This window comes from Mustela erminea, chromosome 4 (assembly GCF_009829155.1).
Source record: "Mustela erminea isolate mMusErm1 chromosome 4, mMusErm1.Pri, whole genome shotgun sequence".
In the NCBI taxonomy this organism is placed as follows: Eukaryota; Metazoa; Chordata; class Mammalia; order Carnivora; family Mustelidae; genus Mustela; species Mustela erminea.
The window spans coordinates 127,289,223-127,305,552 of record NC_045617.1 but is presented as its reverse complement, the minus strand read 5'-3'; the positions used below and the strand labels follow the sequence as shown (position 1 = coordinate 127,305,552).

Sequence of the window (16,330 nt, the reverse complement as noted above, 5' to 3'; positions counted from 1 at the left end):
CTCCGTTCTCTTTCTGAGAAGGAGGTATTTATCTCTAAGCATATGGAAACTTTGCAGGAATTAAATCTCTCTCATTTTCCCTGTACTGCCTCTGTATGGCTCGCCTTACTAGCCTCAGGACTCTACTTTAGTGGGATTTCCCTTTATTAATTTTCACACATCCTAATAGGTGTGAAGTGGTATCTCCCATTTTGATTTGTATTTCCTTAATGGCTAATGAAGGTGAACATATTTTCATGTGCTTATTGGCCATTTGTAGATCTTCTTTGGGGAAATGTCTATGCATGTCCTTTGCTCATCATTTAAGTATGTTGTCTATTTTTTGTTGAGTTGTAAGAGTTCTTGATATATTCTGTATATTATCAGGTAAATAATTTGCGAACATTTTCTCCCATTCTTTATATTGTCTTTCACTTTGGGGGGATCCTATTCCTCTGTGAGCAATTAACCATTATTCTTTTTCTTAATTCCCTTTTATTGTTTTTTCTATCTTGCTGCTGAGTTCTCGGTAAATAGATTTTGGAGGTGGGTTGGAGGTACAATCTTCATTCAATGAACATACTGGTAGTTCTGAATATTTTTAGGTTTTTTTTTTTTTAATATTTCAGGGTGAGCAGATGTTATCTATTTTCAGGGTGTTCTTTGTTTCTAATTGAAGGTCATCCAAACTCTGAAATGTCATGAAGAAATCTAATGGCTTTTTCCTCAAAGCTTAACTGGAAGACACTGACCCCCTGCTAGTTTCATTGGGAAATGAGCTATTATGTCTGTCTCCTTACAGAACCCTGGTTTCTGAGAAGTTTCTCTCCCTGTGGTACTTTGGAAAGGTCTGCTGTTGTCAAGAATAATCGGTCTTGATATCCCAAAAGTTGTGGGTAGAATTCAAAGGCAACATGGTATGAATTAAATTTTTGCATTAATCAGTATTAAGTGGATAGCATCTAAACAAAACAATGGAGACTAGATTTGTGTTTTGTTATTAGTCTATTTTTTATTTTTTAAATTGTTTTTTAATGATTTTATTTGTTTACTTGAGAGAGAGCCAGAGAGAGCATGAGCAGAGGGAGGGGCAGAGGGAGAGAGAGAAGTAGACTCCCTGCTTGAGCAGGGAGCCCATTCTGGGGCTCTCTGTCCCAGGACCCTGAGATCACAACCTGAGCTGAAGATAGACACTTAATCAACTGAGCCACCCTGGTACGTGCCTCCCCCTACCCCACCTTTTTTTTTTTTAATATATATATTTTATTTATTTATTTGAGAGTGAGAGAGAGAGCATGAGAGAGTGAGAGTGTTATTAAATAGGTTTTTGTTGTTAAGTGACCATTCAAGTAATTGATAACTCAAATATGAGAACACGAGCCTCTCATATCTTAACTTATTCTAACTAAGGATTTAGTTGACAGCCAAAACGCTGGCAAATTCAACATGCCTTTAGAAATCACTGCCGAGAGATTTGGACCCAACCAAACCTTAAACTTTGTATCACCACCCTAAATCAGTCAGAACATTCTGGCAATTGTATGGATCTAGGTATTAGGCTTTCACTACACACATTGCTATGTATAATTCTGATTAACAATTGTAGATAAATGGTACTTTAAAGATTGTACCATGGGAATTACAAATATAATTAAGCCAGAATTGTGTTCTATAACATTTCCCCCCACTTTCTTCATGATGCAGAGTAATGAAGCTTGGATGAGGGAATGTGAATTGAATAAGTGCTCCCTGCCATTCAAGGTTAAGCTAAAAAGGCAACTTAACCTTCTGGATAATTAGGATAGTGTGGGATAAGAATCGTTAGCATTTATAGAGGGCTTGCTATGTACTAGCGGTATGCTAGGTTCTTTACTGCCTTGATTTAATCCTCACAGCAGCACCAGAATGCAGTTTCTATTGTTATTTCCATTTTCTGGATGAGAAAACTAAGGTCCAAAGAGTTTAGTAAAGATTGCAAAACAGCCTGGCTCCAGAGCCCATCTTTTAACAATGATAATGAATGAAAATATCCCTAATGGGATAAGAGGGGGCTGTGAACCATGAGAGACTATGGACTCTGAAAAACAATCGGAGGGTTTTGACGGTGCGGGGGTGGGAGGTTGGGGTACCAGGTGGTGGGTATTAGAGAGGGCACGGATTGCATGGAGCACTGGGTGTGGTGCAAAAATAATGAATACTGTTATGCTGAAAATAAAAAATAAATTAAAAAAAGAGGGGGCTGTGGGGAAGTAGGAACTTATTAACTTTTCATAAGATTAAAATAAAGAAAAATCAGAACCACCAACCCTATAAAAATGGAGTCTGTTTCCAAAGGAGTTGAGAATTAAAGGCTTCCTGACAAGGGCAATTCCTTATACCCTCTAACTTTTCAGCTTTGTAGGGCAACATCACACAACAGCAGTGCCCAGAAAAGAATTCACCAACCTCTCGAGTAGCCCCAGAGGCCTTTAAAGCCCGTTAACCTGACTCAGAGTAATCACACAGTGGTGAGTGTACAGCACGCCTATGTCTGTGTGCCTCTTGATTGGCTCTGCCTTCAAGCTGCATTTCCAGTGTCTTTCCCTTTCTTGATAATGTCCTTTGGCACATAAAAATAATTTAATTTTGATGAAATCCAATTTATGAAGTTTGTGTTTTTTTAAATTATATTCAATTACCCAGCATACAGTACATCATTAGGTTTTGATTAGTTGTATATAAGACCTAGTGCTCATCACCACACATGCCCTCCTTAATACCCATCACCCGGCTACGCCACCCCCCCCACCTCCCTCCCTTCTGCAACCCTCACTTTGTTTCCCAGAGTCCAGGGTCTCTCATGGTTCTTCTCCATCTCTGATTTCTCCCCCTTCAGATTTCCCTCCCTTCCCCTGTGGTCCTCTGCTCTATTCCTTGTGTTCCACATATGAGTGAAAACCACAGGATAATTGTCTTTCTCTGCTTGATTTACTTCACTTAGTACAATCCCGTCCTTGGGCTTTTGGTGTCATATCTAAGAACCTACTGGAAAATCCAAGTTCATGAACATTTACTCTTGTGTTTTCTTCTAACAGTTTTATAGTTTTGGCTCTTATATTTAGATTGTTGGTTGATTTTAATCATTTTGTATATGGTATGAAGTAATGGTACAGCTTCTTCTTTGCATGTGGAAATCCACTTTCACAAACCATCTGTGGAAGAAACCATTCTTTTCCCTAATGAAGGGACTTGGCACCCTTATTGAAATCAATTGACCACAGAGGTGTGGGTTTAATTCTGGACTGTCAGTACCATCCCATTAGCATATATGTCTGTATTTGTGCTAATACCAAACCACAAGGTTTTGGTATCGGTAGCATTGTAGTATGTTTGAAATTAGAAAGTGGGAGTCTTCCAACTTTGTCCCCCTTTTCCTAGATTGCTTTGGCTATTCAGAGCTTCTTGTAATTCCATTTGAATTTAAAAATTGGCTTTTGCAAAAACTTAAAATTAAAATTAAATTAAAATTAAAATTTTTTTTGCAAAAAATTAAAAAATGTGGTTGAAATTTTAACAGGAATTGCACTGAATCCGGAGGTTGCTTTGAGTAGTATTGAGCCTTCTTATCCACTAACACAAGATGTCTTTCCATTTATTTAGCTCTTTTTAAAGATCTTTCAGAAACGTCTTATAGTTTAAATTTAAATTGAGTCTAGTTTAAATTAACTCTAGGCATTATATTATTTTATTGGTATTTTATGATTTTAGATGCTATTGCAAATGGAATTGCTTTCTTAATATCTTTTTCGTATTGTTCATTACACATATATAGAGACAACTGATTTTTGTATGTTAATCTTGTATCCTGCAACTTTGCTAAATTTGTATATTAGACTTAGTAGCTTTCTTTTCTTTTAATTCAGTTAACTAACATACAGTATATTGTTACTTTCAGTGGTAGAGTTCAGTGATCATCAGTTGCGTATAACACCCAGTACTCATTACCTAATGTGCCCATTGAGGATTAATGCCCATTGCTCAGTTACCCCATTCCATCACCCTAACAGAATAGGACAAGATATTTGCAAATGTCTTCTCAGATAAAGGGCTAGTATCCAAGATCTACAAAGAACTTAACCAATTCAATACCCCCAAAATAAATAATCCAGTCAAGAAATGGCAGAACACATGAGTAGATATTTCTCCATAGATTTAGTAGCTTTCTTATGGATTTTCTATGTATTTTTCTAGATATTTTATACATTTGATATATTTCTATACATAGGATCATATAATATGTGAATAGCAATAGTTTTACTTCTTCCTAATTTCAATGACTTTTCTTTCCTTCATCTAATTGCTCTAGCTAGAAGTAATAGGTTTTAATGCCCTTTATCATGTTGAAGAAGTTCCTTCTATTTCTAGTTTTCTTAGTGTTTTAAAATTATTATTATGGAAGAGTGTTGGATTTTGTCAAATGCCTTTCTGTGTCAATTGAGACCATCATGTATTTTTTTGTATTAAGGTGATGCATTACATTGTAGATATTCTTATGTTGCATTCCTGGACTAAATCTCACTTGGTGGTGATGTATAATCATTTTAATATGCTGTTGGATGCAGTTTGCTAGTACTTTCTTGTGGACTTTGCATCAGTATTTATAAGGATATTAGTCTACAGTGTTATTTGCTAGTGGTGTCTTACCTTGAGTTAGTATCAAGGTATGAGTTTGGACATGTTCTTTCCTCTTTAACTTTTTAGAAGAGTTTGAAAAGGTTTGGTGTTAATTCTTTTAATGTTTTGATAGAATTCACAAGTGAGGGCACATGGTTCTGGACTTCTCTTTGCTGAGAGGTTTTCTTTCTTGCTTGCTTTCTTGTTTTAAGTTAACATTAAGTTGGACTATTTGGTTTGTGGGAAGTAGGCAGGGGCAAAGGAGGGGCTAAGGAACATGTATATTTTAATTCAGTTCTTACTGAATTAATTTCTCAATTCTAGTTTTTCTTATAATGATTTAGTCTCTTAGCAACTTCCAAATATACAATTTGATATTATTAACTGTAGTGGCCATGCTATATTTATTACATCCCCATGATTTCCTTATTTTATAACTGGAGGTTTGTACTTTTTGACCTCCTACACCCATTTTTCCGATCCCTACCCTCTGCCTCTGGCAACCAACAATCTGTTCTCTGTATCTGAACTTTTTTTTTTTCTCTTAGATTCCACATGTAACTGAGATCATATGGTATTTGTCTTTTTCTAACTGACTCATTGCATTTAGTATAATTGGCCTAAAATTCCATCCATATTGTCACCAATGGGAAGATTCTGGCTGAATAATATTCCATTTTATATATGAGACACACCTTCTTTACCCATTCATCTACTGATGGACACTTGGGTTATTTCCGTGTCTTGGCTATTGCAAATAGTGCTGCAGTGAACATGAGGGTATGGACAACTTTTCAAATCAGTGTTTTTGGTTTTTGACTAAATACTCAGAAGTGGAATTGTTGGATTGTATAGTAGTTCTCTTTTTACTTTTTGGAGAACTTCCATATCGTTTTCCATAGTGGTTGTACTTCGGTTCCCACCAGCAGTGCACGATGGTCTCCTTTTCTTCACATCCTTGTCCACATTTGTTATTTCTCATCTTTTTGATACCAGCCATTCTAACAGGTGTGAGGTGATATCTCACTGTGGTTTTGACTTGCATTTTCCTGATGATGAGTGATGTTGAGCATATTTCCATGTACCTGTTGACCATCTGTATGTCTTTTTGAGAAAAATGTCTATTCAGATCTTCTGTACAGAAGATCAATTAAAAACTGAATTGTTTTGATGTTGAGTTGCATGGATTCTTTATATGTTTTATACATTAACCTCTTAGCAGATATATGATTTGCAAATATCTTCTCCTATTCAGTAGGTTGTCTTTTCATTTTGTTGATGGTTTCCTTTGCTGTGCAGAAGTTTTTTTAGTTTGATGTAGTCCCACTTGTTTGTTTTTGCTTTCATCACTTTTGCTTTTACTGTCTGATTCAAAAATTAATTGCAAAGACTTATGTCAAGGAGCTTACCAGGAGTTTTATGGTTTTCTTCTAGGAGTTTTATGGCTTCAGTCTTACATTCAAGTCTTCAATCCACTTTTTGTATTAATTTTTATGTATAGTGTAAGGTAGTGGTTCCGTTTCATTCCTTTGCTGTGGCTGTCCAGTTTTCTTAACACCATTCATTGAAGGGACTGTTCTTTTCCCATTGTATATCCTTGGCTCCTTGTAAATTAATTAACCATACATGCATGGGTTTATTTCTGGGCTATCTATTCTATTGATCTGTGTGTCTGCTTTTATGCCAATACCATGCTTTTTGATTACTACAGCTTTTTAATATCATTTGAAATCAGGGAACATGATGCCTCAACTTTGTTCTTCTTTCTTGAGATTACCTTGGCTACTCAGGGCTTTTTTTAGGTCCATATATATTTTAGGATTTGTTTATTCTATTTCTGTGAAAAATGCCATTAGAATTTTAACAGGGATTACATTGAATCTTTAGATTTCTTTGGGTAGTATGGACATTTTATCCATGGACATCTATCCATGAGGACAGATTATCTTTACATTTATTTGTCTTTTTCAAGTTCTTTCATCAATGTCTTTGTAGTTTTCAGTATAAGGTCTTTTGCCTCCTTGGTCATATTTACTCCTAGGTATTTTATTCTTTTTGTTGCAAGTGTAAATAGGATTGTTTTCTTAATTCCTCTTTCTTCTCATTATTAGTGTACAGAAATGCAACAGGTTTTTGTATATTGACTTTGTGCCCTGAAACTTTACTAAATTTATTTATTCCAACAGTTTTTTTGTGGGGTCTTTAGGATTTTCTACATAAAATATCATGCTATCTGCAAATAGTGATAGTTTTACTTTTTCCTTCCCAGTTTGGGTGTATTTTATTTCTTTTTCTTGCCTAATTGCTCTAGCTGGGATTTCCAATATTATGTTGCATAAAAGTGGTGAGAGTGGGTATCCCATTGAGAGGATTTTGATCACTGATCCGATCTCTTTACTTGTTATATATCTGTTGAGATTTACTATTTTTTCTTCAGTTTATGTAATTTGTGAACCTCTAGAAATTTATTCCATTAAATAAAGTCTATTTGTCTCATGTTAGTATAGCTACCACAATTCTCTGTGGATTACATTTTCCATGGAATATCTTTCTCCATCCTTTCTTTTTCAATCTATTTGCATATTTGTATATAGGTTGAGTTTCTTGTAGATAGAATACAATTGGATTACATTTTACTAATCTAATCTGCCAATCTCTGCCTTTTATTAGAGACTTTACTCTATTAACATTCAGAGTAACTACTGATATGGAATGACATCATCCATCATCATGGAAATGAAAGTAATAGAAAGATTACTTCTGCCATTTGGCTATTTGCTTTCTGTAGGCTTTTGTCTCTCATTCCCTCCAGTATTCTCTTCTTCTGCATTTAGTTGTTTTTTTAATGAATCATTTTGATTCCCATCTCATTTCCTTTTGTGTATATTCTTTAGATATTTTGTTGTTACCATGGGGATTACATTTAATATCCTAATTTATAATAGCCTAATTTGAATTGATACCAACTTAATTTCAGTAGTTAAACTCTTCTCTACACAGTTCTATACAGTTCTGTTCTTTTCCTTATATTATCATCACAAATCGCATCTCTCTACATTTTTTGCCTAATAACATAGATTTCTGTTTTATACATTTATTTTTTGAGCATTTGGAAATAAAAAAGCATAAGCACAAAATAACAATACAACAATGCTGGCTTCTGTATTTCCCATGTATTCACCTTTACTGGAGATTTCTGTTCATACAGCTTTGAGTTATTGTCTGATGTCATTTTGTTTCAAATTGGACTCCTTTTAACGTTGCTAGTATGGCAGGTCTAGTGGTAACAAATACCCCTCAGATTCTGTTTATCTGGGAGTGTCTTAATTTCTCCCTCAGTTTTGAAGAACCATTGTGCTGAGTATAGAATTCTTGATTGACAGTTTTTCTTCCAGCACTTTAAAATGTCATCCCACTGTCACTGGGCCTCCATCATCTCTAAGGAGAAACTCGTTATTAATCTTACCAAGTCTCCTTTGTACATGAAGAGTTGGATCTCTTTTGCTGCCTTTAAGATTTTTCTCTTTGTCTTATAATCAGTTTGATATAATATGTTTCAGTGTAGATCTCTTTGCATCCCAACTTGGAGTTCTTTGAGCTGCTTGGATCTCTAGATTTATGCACCATGATACAAACATGTCATTTCAAGAAAACCAAACTTACAGTTATTTTTTCCCCCATAAATAAACTCTACTTTGGGATTGAAGTTAAATTATTTAAACCTTGTGATTGTTTTGGAAAGTGCTGCAAAAATGATCTAAGTGTTGATAAGATCTCAAATATCAAACTAAAAATTAGAGTGAGAACAGAAAGCTGGGCCTCAGGACTTCTATGAGCAAACTCTGTCCCAGTGGCTGTGGGACTTGGTGAGGCTCTGATGGCCTATGGGCTGTCTACTGAGAAAAGGAGTTAAACTAAAACAGAAAAAAGACCCTTATTTGGGGTCTTATGCAATTTGGGGAGCATTCTGGAGTAACCAGAAAAGAGTCCCATTCCTGTGGGAAGGCAAGGGGTTTTATGAGAAAGAAAGAAGGCACCATTATATGATTTAGAGAAAAAGAAGACAAAAAAATCTTAACTCGGTGCTAATTTTGATAAACATCTAATCGACTCTTTTTTTGGTGCTATCAAAGGAGCTTTACCTGGTATGCGTTAGTTAACTTTTATGTCTTCATAAAATTTTATGTCTCCCTATTAACAGTTTTATGGTCCGAATGCCAGTGATCCTGTTGGATTTTATGAACAACTGCTTGTAAAACAATGCCCGCTTCTGGCACAGTTCCAGATGATTAGTCAGAAAGGAAATCTAGCTTCAAGATGGAGACACTCCTGTCCAGACATTTTATACAATTACACAGGACGTGACCTTGGCAAAGCCAGGGGATTCTGGCAGAGGTCCGAGCAGCATCAAGGTGGACCGGAGGTCCAGTGTAATGTGATGAGCCTCCCCCTTAGCTGGACCGGGGCACAGTCAATGACAGCACCCCACGCTGACCCTGGGCCAAGCAGGTGCTGCGCCCACCTCTGCTCACTTTGAACGCCAGTCTCTTCCTCTAACCCCGGGTCTTCCAGCTTCCCCTCCTCTCCTGGCCAATGCGCCGCCGGGGTCTGGCGCTGTTGAATCCAGTGGGGGAACTCAAGAGATCTGGCCACCTTTCCTGGAAATCACCTTCCGATGGAAACTAAGAATGAAGACAGTCCAACTCCTTACAGACAGTGGCTAGTGCTGTGAAGGAAGTAGAGGGCGCTGTGGTAGAACTAACGGGCCTCCGCAGGGAGTATCAAGTGTCACTTGACCCTCCTCTACAAAGCCTGGGCCCCAGGTGAGTCACCCCAAGCGATCCCCTTTCACGCCCTGCTGCCCCGGTGCGGGGACGCGTCCCCCGGTCCCGCCACGGTGTCGCCGGTTCCTCCCAGACGCGGCGAACTGGGGCGCGGGGGGCTTGGCTGGCAGATCGCAGCGCCGCGGAGATCGCGGAGTGCGGCCTCCAGGAAGCGGGCCGGGGCGGGCGGGCAGGGCGTCAAGGGCGCAGCGGGTGCCAGAGGCTTGGCGGGCAGGTAGGTAGGTCTCAGGAGTGGGCGGCAGCCCTGCCTCTTGCTGGTCCCCGGCGGCACACCCTCCCGCGCCCGGTACTCGGGCGGGAGAGGAGCGGTGCGGGACGCCTGGAGTCCCGTCACTCCTTACCCCGGGCTGGCTCCATGCGCCCCGGGCGGTGCCTGCAGCTTTCCCTAATCGCCCAGTCCTGCTGGCTCCCAGGAGGGACGCGAGCCCTCCCAGGCCTGCCTCTCCTCTATTTCCGGGAGCATCGTGATTTGAGCGCGGCTCAAGGTGACTCATCCCTGAGCTCTGCCTTCTGACTCACCAGCTTGCTTTCTTGGTTACCCGGAACTGACGTGTCCCCAAACCTCTCCAGCCTCGCCTTCCTTGCAGCATTTCTTGCCAGAGGCCGAAGGTTCTGATTCCTCCCGCTCAGGCTAGGGTAGAACCCGAGTGGCCCCTCCCAAGCCGCTGGGTATCACCAGCCTCTACCCTCCTTTCTGGTCCCATTTCCCCACAGCTGAGGATATCAGCACCAAGCTCAGCTTCCTCCCCACCCATCCCGGGGGAATCCTTAGTCCAATCTGCCCATACCTCTGCAGCCATTAGGGTCTCCATCAGATCCTACACGTACTCAATTTTGACGATAACACTGCCACTCAACCGCACAGGGCTAGCTTCCTTCTTTAAAACTCTCTTCTGTTTGTTGTTAACAATTCTCTTTCCAGATTCTTCATTCCTCCCTGGCTTCTCCTTGTCTTTTCCCGGCTCTTCGTTTCCTCAGTTCATCCTGATGTATTTGGCATTCCTGAGGGTTGGCCCACCTCTCCAGCCGGTAACTTCACCTTATCCGTTTGCTGATGACCCCCACATTGACGGCTGGTGCCTAGACATCTCCCCTGAGACTTCCATGGAACCTCATCCTTGTCCTCACAAAACCAAAATTCATTCCCTTCTCCAAAGCCATTTGTCTTTCTGTTTCCAATCTTCTAATCTCATGTACGATCATTGTCATTCAGCCACCGGCCCAAGTCAGTGATCTGACAGTCAGTTAGATTCCTCCTTCCTTAGCTATCTATCTGACAACCCCCAGGTCCCAAACTACTTCTTCCCGAACTGCTTTTCTTTCTGTTGAAAAGAAAACCACAGGCCCCAAATGGTGTCACTTAATCCAGGCTGAGTCACCAAACCAGAGCTTAATACCGAATCTAATTACAATTCCAACCTCCTCTAGCAACATAGTCTTAATTGGTCAGTCGGGAGTTTTCTGATGGGTGTCAGTGAGTCTATCACGTGGCCCTCTCCATTCCCCTGAAGGAAGATGACATAATCTGATATAACCCCCCTGCTGTCCCACTCAGGAAACGAGAACCTGCCTGGAACAATCTTTTCCTTTTGCTTCTAACTTTCTTGCCCCACCCTCCTTCCTATAAAAATTTTCCATTTTGTCCAACTCCTAAGAACCTCTGCTTGCTAGATGGGAGACTGCCTGAATGAGAAATTACTTAATAAAGTCAATTAGATCTTCAAGTTTACTCGGTTGAATTTTCTTCTTTAATACTCCCATCCCACCCACCCCCACTGATTGGGGTCTTTCATTCCAAGGACGGCAGCTCTGACACATCAGTCTTGTTCCCATCTCACTTCTCCACATTGCTGCAGAACAGTCTTCCCAGGACATAACTCTGCTTATGTGTCCCACAGTTCAGAATTCTTTGGAGACTCTCCACGCCTATGACATAAAATCAAAATTTATTGGAGTGACATATAAAGCCCTGTCTACTCAAAACTGCCTCATATTTGGTGATACTGGAGTAGTTAATTGCTTCCACCAACATGTGTATTTTTGCAAGTTTCCCTGTCTCCCAGTTTGGAATACTGTCCCCTACTTAACTCAGCCCGATTCTGCAGATCTCCGCTCAAGCGTTATGGAGCGCGTGACACCTTTCTTGATTCCTCCAGCCAGACTCCTTGTTGCTGCTCCTGCTTTTTCTTGCCCCTTATATTTAAGGCCGTTATAGCACATACCACATCCTGCTTCACTTGTTTGCATATCTGTATTAGGAAGAACCTCAGTCCAGTCTTTCTCTTGAAAAACCCCAGTCCTTCCCCCATCCCGTGTTTCTCCTGTGCATCTCCTTTACTACTCATAAAAAACTCTTCACTTCTGATCCTTCTGGTCACCAAATGTATGGGGGGGATTTCCTACACCAGCAGTTCTCCACAGCACCAGCTGAAGTCTTTTTTTTTTTTTTTTAAAGATTTTATTTATTTATTGGACAGAGAGAGACATAGTGAGAGAGGGAACACAAGCAGGGGGAGTGGGGGAGGGAGAAAGCAGGCTTCATGCCGAGTAGGGATCCTGATGTGGGGCTCGATCCTAGGACCCTGGGATCATGACCTGAGCCGAAGGCAGACGCTTAACAACTGAGCCACCCAGGTGCCCCACACCAGCTGAAGTCTTATAATTTAACTCAGTTCTAGCACATTCTACCTGGAGATCATGTCAGGCCCCACAGGTTAGGGGCCCTGTCCCACAAGACTGCCTCTCACGCTCCTCAAGTTCAGATGCCAGTTGCAGGTAATAGATTCCCAGGTTACCCACAGTTCCTGTCCAGTTTTGCTAGGATGGGAGGTTCCGATGACGTCACCCCTCCCCCAAGGCTGCTCTGGTTTGATTAATTTGTTAGAATGACTCACAGAATTCAAGGAAACACATTTACCAGTTTATTAAAAGAAAGATAAAGGATACAGATGAACAGATATGGGGGCCCTTTGGGTGGTTCAGTTGGTTAAGTGTCTGCCTTCAGCTCAGGTCATGATCTCAGGGTCCTGGGAATGAGTCCTGGCATCAGCCCTAGATCAGGATCCCTGCTCAGCAGAGAGTCTGTTTCTTCCTCTTCCCTTCCCCCTCTACTCATGATCCTTCTCTCTAGCTCTCTCTCAAATAAATAAAATCTTAAAATAAAAGATACATAGGGCAAGGTCTGAGAGGGTCCTGAGCGCAGGAGCTTCTGTCCTTCTGGAGTGGGGGTGGGGAGCACCACCCTCCCAGTGTGGGTATGTTCACCAATGTAGTAGCTCCCCAAACCCCATCTTGCTGGGATGTTTGTGGGGGCTTCATTTTGTAGGCATGATCTGTCATTAACTCCACTTTCAGCCCTTCTCCCTTCTCAAGAGGAGGGGGGGTGGAGCTGAAAATTCCAAGTCCTTCCGATGACCAGCTCTCATCCAGGAGCCATCCAGGACCCCACCTAGAGTTGCCTGTTAGAAAAAGACACCACTATTACCCAGGAAATTACAAGAGTTTCAGAAGCCATATGTCAATAACCAGAGTCAATGACCAACAATGAGAACAAAAGATGTTCCTTGTGTTCTTATCACTTAGGAAATTACAAAGGTTTCAGGAGGTTCTCTGTCAGGAGCAGGGGGCAGACCATTAGATATGTTTTCTATTTTCTCACAGTATCTGTTTGATATCTTGAGGTCAGGGACCTTGCTTCTATCATCATGTAGCCATCATATCAACATATTACCTTATTGTAGCTCCTGGCCTATAGTAGGTGCTCAATAAAAGTTTATGGAGTGAATGAAATAGTTATTGCACCAGTTAGGACATCACTTACCATTTTGTGAATGCCAAATTGTTCATATAATAAAGTTATTAAGGCTGATGAGCAAACATTAAGTCATCAGAGAATACCATTGCAAGTGGTCTAAAAGTCCTTGCTCATCATGTTGCTTAGATAAGTCATAGGATAAGAACTCTCCACAGTCCGGATCTTATACTGCCTTTGGAATTTGCAATGGCCTTGGGAGAAAGTATGTACGTCACAGAGTAGTGCTGAGGTAACAGAGCTCCTCCCTCAGCCCTTGATGTTTTGTCCCTGGGGCTCAGCAGATAGTCACCTTCCTCGTGAGGGACTGAGGTTCTCCAGCTCGAGTCTGATGGGCACCTAGAAAGTGATAGGACTGCTTGTCTTTGTTTAAAAAGAATGAAAATGTTCTGACCACCTCTCACCAAGTAGGAGTAATGAAAACACATATCTTGTGTCCCTTTTTGCTTTCGTTCTTTGATACCCAAACTTGCGTTTTGGAATGAAATCTCCTGCTGATGTGGGAAATAGAGGCAGAAGAAAATCATTAAATTTCCTTACCCACTGACAAGCCCTTAAGACAGGCAGAGTGACCTCCGCCTTAAGGCTTTGCTAAGGGCAAAGGGCAATCCTAGCCTCACCAACTCCCTACTCCCAACCAGGATCCTGTAAGTCTACTTTAACAATTCCTTTAGGAAACTTTATCTCTAAACCTCCAAGATAGTGTCGATAATCATTCCCAAGCATATGACCTACTGATATACATCTAAAGGGTCTCAAGAGAAGGTTTTTATTACTAGTAATAAATAATCTTTCTCCCAAACAATAGCTAGCCCCTAAAGGTCCTAGAAACCTTGCTTCCAAAATTCCTTAGAGACTTAACGCCATCCCTAACCCCCTCCCAACTTACAAGTATATAATAGACCACTCCTCACATCCCTGGGGCAGCAGCTCTTTCTGCCACGGGTCCTGTCCCTGTGCTTTAATAAGCCACCATTTTGCACCAAAGATGTCTCAAGAATTCTTTCTTGGTCATCGGCTCCGGACCTCACCCCACCGAACCTCACCTAGATTCTAGAACTTCATCACTGCCATTTGTGCAAAACCTGGTCCATTCTCATGAGTCTCTCACCCCTTGAGCATTAAGCGTGGCCAAGAAGACACTCTTCTGAGTTTCCAAGGTCACTGCTCAGCAATGTAAGATCAGGTTTGGGCCTGTCTTCCCAGGCCTATCCTGTGACAGATGACAGGTCTAGAGGGGATTTTCACACCTTTTGGCACAAGCCACAGGCTGGCTAGAATTACACTCATAACTATTGAGCTCTGCTCTCCTCTGTCTTTGTTTGCTTGCTTTTTAAAAAAAAATTAGGAGCTTCATTAGCACAGGCCCTGACAGGGACTTCTCTGACTAACCACACTAAGTCTCTCTAGCCTGGTATTTGAGGAAACAGGTTTCCTTAGGCTTCTTGGACAAATCCGTCAGGCTCCCTTCAGCAATGACCTGGACCTTCGGGGCAAGGTGGCCCAGACCCAGGGGCATCTTATTCCAGGACAAAGTGTTCCTATTCACCTTTCTTTTCATTTGCATTTTGAAATGGATCATCCAAGCAATTCCAGACGGTATAAGAAGACAAGCTTCTCTCCTGAGGAACAAAGAAAGAGGGGGAAAAAAGTAAGACAGAGAGGAACCTCTATTCAGTTATTTAGCTATTTCTTAAAATCATATGATCGTGAATATTAACAAAATCTCCAGAGTAATAAGATTCTCTTGATTTAACTCAGATTTTAAGAGAGCATGATTTCAAAAGAAATAAAGGAATAATAAAATGAATGAAGTAAGATAACTGAAATGTAGATTCTGAAAAACTCCTTCTGGACTTCAGATGGAACCATTCACACCGTAGATGAACCCACTCCAAGCCCCTTCCTATGGGCCCTCTTCCTAGGGACACCTGTCTTAGGTTAGGTTAGGTTAAGGACGCCTATACTAGGTTAACATGTTGGGCTGGAAAGTGCGAATTTCTTCTGAGCCCTTGGATTAAAAATGGCCTGAAATAACAAAGAATAATTGTCCGGACAGAAATCAGCATTGCTTTGTTTCACCATGGTATTCTTCTTCTTCTTCTTTTTTTAAGATTTTTATTTATTTGACTGACAGAGATCACAAGTAGGCAGAGAGGCAGGCAGAGGGGAGGGGGAAGCAGGCTCCCTCCTGAGCAGAGAGCCTGATGTGGGGCTCGATCCTGAGATCATGACCTGAGCCGAAGGCAGAGGCATAACCCACTGAGCTACCCAGGCGCCCGTCCCCATGGTATTCTTGACTGAAGAGTCATTTTTTCATTTTAGGTTTTCCTTTAAATCAGACAAATGCCTAGTATTTTCCCGGCTCTTCCTGACCATGACTGTTAAGAAGGCAAATGACATATTCACCTCCGTTCGGTTCTTAAAACAGCCCCCTTCCAGCTGACCCCCAGCTCTACCCACCCCTCTTAGTCATCACCTTGTGTTTCCTCAAAGAGTATTCTAAGAAAGCTGTCTCCACCTGTCTCTTTTTATCTTGAATTGCCCTCACTTTAGTGGTTGTCCTGCCTGTCACTAAGGGAACTATTGACCTGGGAATGACAAGTGCCCTCTTTCTTCTTAGCTCTCCACTTTGTCCAGCATGAGCTACTGATGCCATTGACCTCGCTCTCCAGTGTCCAGCCTCTTCTGCTCTGCTCAGTCTTCTTTGCTGGGTGCTTTCTCCTCCCTCCCCCCAGCAATCTTTTAAAATGTTTGTGATTGCTTCGGCTTCTGTCACCAGACAGATGCCTTCCTGATCAACAAGCTTGGCGGGGCCAATGCATCCCTCTTCTGGCTTCTAGTCACTGGATCCCATAGCTCTGTCCTTATTTCTCCCTGTGTCTTGGATATCGTCACCTAAACGTGTCACAAGCACTATAAAGCCCTTTTGACTCAAACTAATTCTTTGACCTCTGAACCTGTTCTCCTCCCTTCGTATTCTCTCTTTCAGTTAATTATATCATTTTGTATCCGATTACCTGAATTAGAATGCTGAAAGTCA

At 41.2% G+C, this 16,330-nt stretch overlaps 1 protein-coding gene across 1 annotated transcript in view; it reads left to right on the top strand.

Annotated features, from left to right (window-relative positions):
- Positions 1–9,370: 9,370 nt before the first annotated feature.
- The window catches only part of SERPINB6 (serpin family B member 6), a 36,844-nt gene continuing 29,884 nt past the window's right edge, over positions 9,371–16,330 (top strand). Inside the window, exon 1 of the mRNA XM_032340968.1 lies at positions 9,371–9,455. The gene's annotated coding sequence lies outside the window, so the exon portion shown is untranslated. The remainder of the gene's footprint in view (positions 9,456–16,330) is intronic.